General features: G+C 41.3%; 1 protein-coding gene across 1 annotated transcript in view; it reads right to left on the reverse strand.

Annotated features, from left to right (window-relative positions):
• LOC122801633 (SUN domain-containing protein 2-like) overlaps window positions 1–11,738 on the reverse strand; it is an 874,347-nt gene that overhangs the window by 358,138 nt on the left and 504,471 nt on the right. The window lies entirely within an intron of this gene.

The following is an 11,738-nucleotide window of genomic DNA, read 5'->3' on the forward strand; positions in this document are numbered from 1 at the left end:
CATTATTATTCAAAAATGAGCACACTGATTGGCCAGCCCAACCAGTGTGCCTGCTGTAAATTCAAGAATATACCAACAGAAAAAGGTCTGGTCGCCCAGACTTTTTCCCGTTAGTATCTCTCTCTCTCTCTTTTTTTTTTAACTTTTTATGTTAAGAACGACTAGGAATCGTGTGTATATCCACTTTCTAATTAGGTAGTGGTGATGACAAAGACCTTGTGGTCTATTCATATCTGAAGGTTTCTATCTGTCGCTGTTTTGCTCCTTTCAGCCCCAGCCCCACCTTGAACAGCTGAGAGTGCATCTAAATGTGGCAGCCGATTTCCCACGTTTATATTGAACTAGGTAAGTTGCTGTTCCTGGGGTTCAGATCTGCTCTCCGGTCCCAAGTGTTTTCATGGACTTAATCCAAATGGTTTCATCAAGGCTGAGAATCTTTCGAATTGTAGGTGTGGGCAGTGAGTCTCTTTCAAGTCATAGACTTGTCTTGTAGTTTTGGAATAAACAGTCTACAACATAAATATTTCCACCATGGGTAAAACATGCTTCTAAAATATCCTTTTTTCTGTTCGGGGGGAAGGAGGGTTGGTTCTCAGCCTTGTTCCACAACAGCGAATACTCCAGCTGACTAAATTAAACTTAGTGCTGACTTTCTGAGTTAACAGCAACACTATTTGTGTTCTGCACCTTGTTTAAAACTTCTTTCCTTGACCGTTGTTTTCAACTAAAATGCATCTGTTGCACGCATTAAATAAAAATAAAGTGTTTGATGTACTGCATAAGCGTGGGAACACAAGTCCCATACGCAGTACATCAAAAAAGCCCCGGGATACCAACAAGACATGGAAGGGCAGCACGGACATATTATACAAAGACATCATTTAAGAAAAGGCTTTGCCCTCGTGACCAAACCACACCAACCGTGGGTAAATCCAGCATTACCCACACCCAGCCATGGGGTATTGCTTAAATAATAGATACCCAGGCGTGGATAGAGCTAAATAAACCGTTACTTGTTCAACTATGGTAATTTACATGATCCACAGAAATCACAAGGAGTAAAGTTACCAGATGTTAACAAGCTATACAGTTTTAAGAAAGGGAAAAGTAACAAGGTGCCACATCATTAACACAACACCATCCTTCAGTGTACCAATACACAAGAGGCGTGACTAGCTACTGAAAGGCATTCCACACTTCCTTTCCACAAAAAGTCTACCATTTCTTTGCCCTATTTCTCCATCCCTACTCTGCAAAGTAACACTGCCTACTGTAACATTTACTCTTACATCCTTCGAAGTTATCCAGTCTTGTCAACTTTACCGTTCTTCATTGCATCTTCCTGATAAATGCAGACTACATTATCCATTACATCTCAGAGAGTAAACAATTTGCCCTACAACAGCATTATCCGTATCAAACAGCTTCCTGCTTTTATGATCCACTGCAACCTTGTGCATTTGTGTATGGAGAACTCGTGCATTTTGAGCTAACATTTATGGTATGTCTACCTACTAAAAACTCTTTCCCTAAAGCAATACTCATTCTTAATCTTTCTAATTACACCTTCCGCCAAATTGCACTTCCCCCTATTCAACTGTAAGTGTTCTGCAGTCACACAGAGTTGTAATGACCTCTCCTATCAGTTTCTGTATATCGTTAATTTAGAAGTGTTAAAATAGGTCAGAAAGGAATGATGATCTCTGTCAAACTACTGCTGTATGAAGTACCCACCGATGTTAGCAAATGGATATGTTACATATGACTTGTGCAATGTAATTCACGTTTGTCTCTGTCTGTTTTAGTATCTCTACCCATACTGCACGTGTTAATTTTTATCCTCAGCACACCCAAAATTAAACAATATCAAATAAATAATGTCTGCTTTACCAATGCAGACTTGTAATTGTTACAGTTAAGTGCATGTACAATATAGCCTTGTAAGGATCACAGATTTCTCTGCATTAATATAAATACAGGTGTTACCTACTTCACATTCTAATTTACTTTAACTCCAGATATGCAGGCAGAATAGGGCAATGAGGGTGGCTGTCCAGGGTGTAGGATTAGGGGGCATGAAAAGTTGCCAATGGGGCACTAGTGCAGTACTGGCATTCAGAAATTAATCCCGATACTGTTTTTGCTGTCACTGCTGAAATACTTAGTATGTGGCACTAATAGTAGCAATCTACTTGCTACATTTGCAGTAACTGGCTTGTTACAACTTTAAGTAAATATCTTTGACCCCCCCCTTCAACTTATTAGATTTGAGGGGCACCAAATTGAGGAACTACACTGGGAGCTAGTTACGGCACTAAATCTGTTTAGTAGTATACTGACATCACCATGACAGCTGCACCTGTCATCTACATTTTGCTTTTGTGTAACAGGGCTATGACATCCTGAATTTTTCTTCTCAGATTGGAAATGGGCCAAGGAAAACCAAATATGCTAATGATCGCAAACAAGGCAACATAATGACTTCAATTAAGGATGCCAATGTTTTCAAAGGTGGTCTTCAAAAAATATCCATTTGGCGTGATAGTACCAACCTCACCTTATATGTTAGTAAGTGTAGTATCACTTATTTACTTACTAGTTGTTTACCAGGCAAGTGGGCTAATCCTTTGACCCCTTTCAGGCAGAACCTGGGCTCAGTCAGCAGCACACTACATACATAATAGAAAATAAAATATATGCAGAGAAAGAAAAGCATAAGTTGAAAAACGGATGTTATACCATACAAAGTCTAACTGCTAGTACATTGGCAATAAACAAGAGTTATCAACAAGTATAAATGTATCATTAAACATGAGTTGTAAGCAAGAGTTATGTGCACATACACGACTAAACAAAAAGGACTTGAATATATTTGACCAAAATAAATGGTCAAATCATTAAAAAAATATACAACCATCATTCAAAACCAAGGGAAAAAAACAATTAGGAGACAATGGTAGACTATCTAAATTTTTAACGAGCATGTATCCACGAAGTGAAGAAAATATTCTGCAGCTCATAAAATTCTGAAGGGTTCACCTAGTCATTCATATTTTACAGATCTCACCCATCAGTGAATAAAATGCTGCATTCAGTAGCCCTCAAATAAACCATATTCAAGACTTTAGTTAGTACAGACCATACTAAACTGCAAGAACCAACCTTTTTAATCACAAAGAGAAAAAACACTAGCTAAATTTTGCTTGAATATTTTTAGTTGCACTTGTATCGGCCTGTGTGGTGATGCTGTTTTTGTACTTATTTTTTAGTGTTTTTGCCATAAAATCTGTTTGTATTACAACTGTTACGGGACCTTAGTCTTGTAGCTTTATTTGCAGTTGTGGAAGAATTGTGAATATAGATTATACTTCACTTCTACTTCCACAAGTGCAATCAATTGTACAAGTTAGACGTTTTGTATTTTGAACTCTGCCGGGGACCTTAATCTTGTAGCTTCTTTCGCAACTGTGGGAGAAATATAAACTAGTAGAAGATCTAAGCCTCATTTAGTAATTTTTTTACTATATTTTTCCATAAGCAAGGTTACCGGTAAATCTCTGCCTAGTTTGTACTGCAGTAGTTGCAATACTGTATTAGTGCTGCAGGATATGTGCTTCTATAGTCCTTTACATTTTTAATGCTACAATCGTATATTCTACCACTGCCTGTTTAATACATTGCTATCGTTTTCCTGTTTATGTGTGCCCCAATCCTTGCTGATAACATTAGGTACTGCTTTTCCTGCTACTTCCTGTGTAGACTAAAGTTCAGATTTCCCTGCCTCACTGTAAAAGCAGAAGTTTCTGGAATTCTAAGCTACCTGGGGTCACTGACCTGTAACTCAGTTACATGACTGAGAGAGCAGTGACTCCCTACAGTTCTTGCTCACTGCAATAAAGCACTATTAACTCAACAGGAAAAGTACAGTTCTGTACCTACCATAAATGTAGATGTGCGAGTGTTCACACTGCTGCAGTCATCACACTTGGGTTATCCTGCCGTCAGGCGGTCCCGCAGTCGGCCAGAGTTCCAAAGTCTTGGTCCGGCGTCGGTTGCTGTCGCTACTTCACTGACGTCAGTGCACCAGAGGTATACAAGATGCATCAGATGCCATTTTCTTCAGTTTTTCTTGCCCCAGATGTCAGGTGCCCCCAAGCAGGTAGGCAATACATATTGGTAGTAATAAATATAAATACAAAATAAAAACAATACCTTTAGTTACAAGCAAATACACCACAGAGGTTGTATAGGATAGAAAGGTATAGATAAGTCCAGCTAGGACAGAGGGGATGGAGGGAGGATAACCTGGACTGCAGCAGTGTGAACACTCGAACATCTACATTTATGGTAGGTACAAAACTGTACTATGTTCATCGTGTTACACTGCTGCAGTCATTACACTTGGGTAGAATCCCAAAGCTAAGGTTGTGCGGCTGGTCTATAAAGAGTTAGGATTGGCTATGAAGCCCTGCAGAACTGCAGTGGCAAATCCTGCTCTGGATATAGAGTAAAGAGGCAAGTGGTAATGCTTGGTAAAGGTGTGCACTGAACTCCAAGTTGCAGCCTCCAAAATTTCCTTGGTAGGTACTCCTCTGAGAAAGGCTGTTGAAATGGCTGTTGCCCTGGTGGAATGTGGCCTAATGTTATTAGGGACTGATTTGCCATGCTGTGTGTAGCAGTAACGAATAGTGTCCTATCCATTTGGAGATAGTCTGCTTTGAGATAGCCTTGCCCTGTGATCCTGCAGCATATGCTACAAACAGTTGCTCAGTTTTCCTGAAAGCTTTTGTTTTGTCCGAGTAGAAGCGTAGCTGCTTGTGTATGTCCAAAGCGTGCAGAAGTTTCTCCCCTTTATTCTGGGAGTTTGGATAAAAAGTTGGCAAATGGATGGTTTGGTTAAGAGCCACACTAGATACCACTTTTGGCATAAAGGTAGGGTTTGTCCTTAAAGAAACCCTGTCCTGATGAAAAATTATAAAAGGTTTCACTGCCATTAATGCCTGTAGCTCAGACTCTTCATGCTGAAGTTACAGCCAGGAGAAGAGCAGTTTTCCAGGATACAAATTTTAGGTCGGCTGTATTGGCTGGCTCAAAAGGTGGCAGGGTCAGCTTTTCCAAAATGAAACTGAGGTCCCAAGCTGGTGTTGGTGCTCTCCGGGGCGGACTTATGTTTTTAGCCCCTCTGAGGTACCGCTTTAGCAAGGGATGAGAGAATAAAGGAGGATCCGTGTTGTAATGTGCTGAAATGGCAGAGGCGTGGATCTTAATTGATGAGAAGGATAGGCCTTTGTCCAGCATATCGGTTAAGTATTGTAAAATCTGAGGAATGTTTGAGACAAGAGGGTCAAGGCTTTGAGCCTGGTTCCAGGCGCAGAATCTCTTCCATTTTTCTGAGTAAGCTTTCCTGGTGCTAGGCCTCCTGGCCTCCAGAATGACATCCATAACCGCTTTAGAGAGAGAGGTGTTGCCTGTTTGACTAATGAATCTGCCATGCAGCCAGGTTTAGGGTTTTGAGCTAACCGTGCAGGATCGGATTGTTTTGTTGAATCAGAAGGTGTGGAATTTGAGGCAAAATCCATGGTGGGCCTTGAGTTAAGTTATTTAATATTGGGTACCAGTGCTGGCGTGGCCAGTCTGGGGCAATCAGGATCATCTGTGGTTTTTCTTATATGGCTTTTAGGAATACCTTTGAAAGGAGAGGCAGTGGTGGGAAGGCATAAACTTTTAGGTTTTTCCAGCTGAACGAGAGAGCATCCACTTTCCATGCTTGTGAGTGATAAGTCCTTGTGCAGAATTTTTGTAGTTGGCAATTCAGTGGGGAGGCAAAAAGATCTATGTCTGGGCATCCCCAGTTTTGCTTTACCATGCTGAAGATATGTGGATTCAATTTCCATTCATGAGGGTCCATGATATTTCTGCTTAGATAGTCTGCCAGAGTATTTTTCTTTCCTGGCAGGAATTGTGCTTGAAGATGAACTTGATACGTTAGAGCTGTGTTCCACAAGGACATGGCTTGCCTGCATAGGGGATAAGAATAAGTGCCCCCTTGCTTGTTTATGTACCACATTACTGTGGTGTTGTCGGTCTTTAATAGTAATTGTCCTGGATGCAGAAGGTCCTTGAAAGCTGTTAGAGTCTTTTGAACTGCCATCTCTTTTTGATTGATGTGAAGATGCATTTGGTCTGTGGTCCACTTGCCCTGAACGCACTTTCCTGCCATGTGTGCTCCCCAAGCATAATCTGAAGCATCTGTTAAGAGTCTGCCTGGCTGTGGGGAGAGTAAAAGGCTGATCCTTGATTAGGTGACATGCCTGTGCCCACAATCGAAACTCCTGTTGTAGGCAGGGAAACATTGGTATTACTGCTTCTAAACTGAGTGTTGAGTCCAAACACTTTTTAGGTACCATTGTAATTTCCTCATATGCAGTCTGGCATATGGTATTAGTAGTATGCAGGATGCCATGAATCCCAGGGCCTGCAGAATTTTTCTTGTAGGGAGATGGGACTTTTTTGCCAGTAACTGAAAATATTGAGTTAGTTGAACTTGTTTGTCTGGCGTGAGATAAGCCATCTTGGCCGTTGTATTTAAGCTGGCACCCAGGAATATAATCTGTTGTGAGGGCACTAGTTTTGACTTCTTTTCGTTTACTGTGTACCCTAGAGAAATTTGCAACCTTTTTACAAATGCCAGATGCTTTAGAAGAATGTCCTTTGTCTCTGCTTGAATGAGGCAGTCGTCCAGGTATGGATATATTTGAATTCCTTTTAGTCTGCAAAATGCAATTACTGGTGCCAGGCACTTTGTAAAGACCCTGGGCACAGTAGGTAAGCCAAAGGGCAGTGCAGAAAATTGGTAGTGTATTGTACCAGCTTTGATTCTGAGGTATCTTCTGCAATTTTGTCCGATAGGGACATGCAGGTATGCCTCTTTGAGGTCCAGAGTAACAAGCCAAGCCTTCTTGCCCAGCATGGGAAGAAGCTGCTGTAGTGTCAACATTTTGAATTTCGGAATATCCAGGTAAGTATTTAGAGTTGAAAGGTCTAGTACGGGTCTCCAGGCCTTGTCCTTTCTGGGGACCAGGAAGAGTCTTGAGTAAAATCCTTGTCCCTGTTGTGGTACTTTTTGAATAGCTCTCATGTCCATGAGGGCTGAAATCTGTTTTTGTGCCTCTGCCCATTTATTTTGTGGCAGGTCTGGCATTACTTTTAGCCTTGGTAAAGTGTGAAAGTGGAACCTGTAACCTTGAGACACAATATTCAGAACCCATTTGTCTTGGGTGAATGATGGCCAGTTTTGAGAAAAAAGTGCTAGTTTTCCCCTTAAGGGGGCTGCCAAAAGGGAAGTGCTTGGCGTATGAAGGGGTAAGTCATTGGGACGGTTTCCTGTAAGGTTGGGACTTGTCCTCACCTCCTTTTGGGGTTGAGGTGTTCCACTGTCGTCTGTTAGAGCCTTGGGGTTGAGATCTGCCTCTTGGGCGTCTGTATCTGCCTCTCTGTGGCCTGTCTGACACTGGAAAGGACCAATTCTTTGTTGGCCAATTTCTGCTAAACTGAGGTGGCTGTACCTGTAAGAAATATTTGACTGTTTGCATAGATTTAGCTTTATCCTCCATTTTCTTTAACACCTCTTCTGCCTTAACACCAAACAAAGCATCATCCTGTAAAGGAGCATCCAATAATTTTGCCTTAACATGATCAGGTAAACTCTGTTCTTTTAACCAAGCATGACTTTGAATCACAGAACCTGTAATGCGGCTCTACAAGAGGCCTCTAAAGAATCAAAACCACATTGCAGAGTATGTTTTCCCACCTGTTCAAATGCATGCAATAAATCCTGCATTTCTTTACAGTCAAGAGCTTCTGAGCTTGCAAGCATTTTCTGTTTTAACTGGGCCATTAAATGTTGTTGGTACTTGAGCATGTGAAACTGGCAATTTAAAGGCCTTACTGCTAAAGTTGCAGAAGTGTAAACTTTCTTCCCTCATCGATCCAATACTCTAGAATCTCTGTCAGAGGGTACTGGATTTTTTGCAATGGAAGTCTTAACCCCTTTTGGGAAATAGTTTCTGGATCAGAAGGGTTTTTATAAAGAAACTTGTAAGAGTCTGGGGCTCTATAATACCTATCTGGCTTAGCTGGTGCAGGGGGCAAAGAATCAGGAGATAAGCTGGATTCAGAGAACACATCATCCAAAATATCTAGCACAGGCGGAATAGCCAGGGGCCTGTGCTGAGGCAATAAGAGGAAGTCCCTGAGCCTTTTCTTGGATTCTGAATAATCCTGACTTTCCAAATGGAAATGCTCCCTCATGGTATGTAAAGTTTCCCCAAAAGAATAATCCTCAGGAGGAGAGGCTGAAGGGATAGATTCTTCAGCATCGTAGTCCTCACAGGGGGGTAGAGAGTATCCCTGGTCTGAAGAGGAATCAGAGGAAATGGAAACCTGATCAGAGGAATCAGTCTGTATCCTGCCTAGGCCTTTAATCAGGAGGGGGATGGGAACCCCTGATTAGAGTAATGAAGTCTTCGGCCATTTTAAGCATCTGTTTCTTAAGCATGGAGGACTGCCCAGGAGAATGCTGTACTTGTTTCTTTGTCTTTAATGGTACTTTTGTCTTGGCTGTTGCTATAATGGTAAGTTGTGAAGATCTGAAAACACCCTCAGAAGCCGATGCCTGGTCAGCGGCTCCGGACCCATCTGAGGGTATAGTTTCCGTAGGCCCAATACCTTGAGTTTCCAGATGCCTAGTTGTCTCCACGTGGGAGTCTGAGACGGCCTGTGGCTCAGAGGTAGCGGGTGTCAGGGGCTGTGAAAGCGCTTCACTGAGAAACGGCGACTGGCCTAGAAGAGGTTTCGTCATCGGGTTTGGACCTCGGATGCCTGTAGTTATCCTTGTACCCAATGGGGTACTTAGCTTTATTGAAGAATTTGGATCTGAAATTCGACTTCGAAAATCTCAGGAGTCGGCCGACCAGCACTTGCTAACTGCTTCGCTTCGGACACCGCACGGCAAGAAAGACTGAAGAAAATGGCGTCTGATGCATCTTATATACCCCTGGCGCACTGACGTCAGGGAAGAAGCAACAGCAACCGACGCCGGACCAAGACTTTGGAACTCTGGCCGACTGCGGGACCGCCTGACGGCAGGATAACCCAAGTGTAATGACTGCAGCAGTGTAACACGATGATCACAGAAATATTAACTAAGTATTAGAGAAGGGATGGAGAAGGATATACAGAAAATGGACGAGGATGAGTCAAACAAAGTTTATTTTAGGATTACTGCATAACCATGCTATAATGCTTCATTATTCTTGCCTTCAAAGCAACAGGCTGAAGTACCTTAAGCCCAAAAGCCCCCTTGAACAATTTTACCTGCAAACACAAAACCTATGCAAACAGCAATCCATTCCAAAACTCCTTGCCAACAAGAATACCCAGTTTGGTGAAAAACAAAAAGCAATCCATTACAAAACATTTATCAATTTCCTTGATGCAAATAGTGGAAAAGCTGGTCAGACTTTCGAAAATCTTCAATTCTACAGATCACGTAGTTATTACACATGTGCTCTTTATTCTCAGCAATGGGGTGAAAGGAAATAAACTGTCTTCTGATTCAAAGCACTATCATAACTGTTCAAAGTAATAATTCATGCCTAATGCTACCAAGCTCAAACCATTAACAACCTGCAACTCAGTCTCCAAGCTAATGAGATTGCTAAAAGGGGTACGTTTGCCAAGACAAAAAGCAACCTAAAACCTAAACAAACTGACAAAGCAAGCATGAAGAGAGCTTTTGCCAATCTTTACAAAATCAAAATCAACTCCCAGTTAGGAAGGAGGGGCTGCTTTGGAGGATTAAGAAGGTGCACTTCACCCTCCTAAGTCTAGATGAGGTTATTGTAGGTTTTAAAGGACATTAAGCTAAACGCTAAAAAAAAAGTACTGAAGGTTTTTTTTTTTTAATTTAAAAATTTTTTTTTTTTTTAAATCAGTAATTCAGAGCATGCAACTACAATCAGTAAGATGAACCTCTAACCGTACCAATCTTTTGTCTTCATACCACTGGGTTTCTGGACAAAAGGAGCTTTCTAGCAGTCGATGTAATAGTCTCCAACAAAACCTTAATTACTTGAGATAAGAACTGTCTATTTGGAATCAGATTTCAGCTTCCAACTGGTCACATGAAAAGCCTAGAAAAACAGATACAGGATTTTTTTTAACCTACAGAATAAAGATGCCTTCCTTGAAGGGTGGATAAAAGAGTCTGTCCCATTGCATCTGCAAGACAGAAAAACATGGGTGCTTTGGCCAAAAATAAGTTGTTTTTTTCTTTTGTGCTGTTTTGCATTTTTTTGAAAGAAGCAAGTGGAAGGAACGTCTACGTGAAAATGGCTTTACCATAGCATCTGAATAAATAAAATATCAAGCCATCTATTAAAAGTACTGGACTGACTCACTCCAAGGCATTTTACACAATCATAGTACAGACAACTGCATTGGCAACTTCTATTGAACACCACACAATTCGAGAGGTTTACGTGAGTCTGCTGAAACCTGATCCTTTGCTGTCACTGTCAACAAAAGGGAGATAAAGATCTCGCTTCATTTAAGATGGTCGTCTAGATCATGAACCCAAGACTCAAATTTCAAGTTATTTCCCTCAAGTTAAAAGCAGAAAGCAAATGAAGTTGTGATGTCTAGAAGGTGGCAAGAACCAGCACAGCCTTATCTTCTGCTAGGCTGAGCTTAAAGAATTCAACAGCAGCCAATGAACCATAGATCCTAAGTAGCCCTCAAAAGCAGTAAAATCATGCCTAGAATCCTGACAGAAGAGGTAGAGGTGATCATCATCAGCATATGACCAACAGTAAATAAATACCTGTCCTCATGATGATGATTCTCTGCAGCAAATATAGTCCATGAACAAGACAGGCTCCAAAATACAAACAAGAGGCACCCCGCAATCCAGACGAAGAGAGCTGGAGGAATTAACTCCAAACACCATCTATGAAAGTAGCCTGACGTATGCATGGCAAACCACTCAAGAACCAATAAAACTGCAAGATACCTTGTATGTAACATGGTTTTGAAATTATTAATGTAAATATGAACAGGCAATATTTGACGCCTAGAGGAGCAGTAGGGTGTAACTGCAGAAAGGCCTGGAGACGTCACTCGGCTGTAATGAGCAAGCAACAAAAATCCCATGGTCTCTAGTTTCAAAACCCACACAAACATCATCTACGACTAAGTGTGAATATAAATGTAAAATCCTTCATCATAAGGCCATCAGCCACTCAAAGGTAGTCTCTGTACAGTACCATAGGCTTAAACTAGAGTGACAAGGGCCTAATAGCCATGGATCGTGAGAAAGTAATACATATTGCATGTACACTATTTTTTCTATAACCTTTCACATAAACAAGATATTTAAAGAATGGACGGTAATTCTCCAGTTGGATCAAGAGAAACTTTTAAAAGGATTGGGGTGATCACAAACTCTTCTGCAAAAGTTGAAAATGTCCCAAACTGCAATGATGATCTCACAATCTGGGAACTGACAGGAGTTCATGATCAACAACATATTGGAGTCAAACTCACGGGGCCAGGATCCAGTCCTCTGGTATGACATATAGATGACAATTCATGACCATCATAATCCACAAAATTAAGTTCAGCCCAGGAAAAATCCAGCAACTCTATGAATGAGCCACTGAAACACCCAATGGTCAAAT

Source organism: Protopterus annectens, chromosome 1.part0, assembly GCF_019279795.1.
Source record: "Protopterus annectens isolate FY-2018-M chromosome 1.part0, PAN1.0, whole genome shotgun sequence".
Classification (NCBI taxonomy): domain Eukaryota; kingdom Metazoa; phylum Chordata; order Ceratodontiformes; family Protopteridae; genus Protopterus; species Protopterus annectens.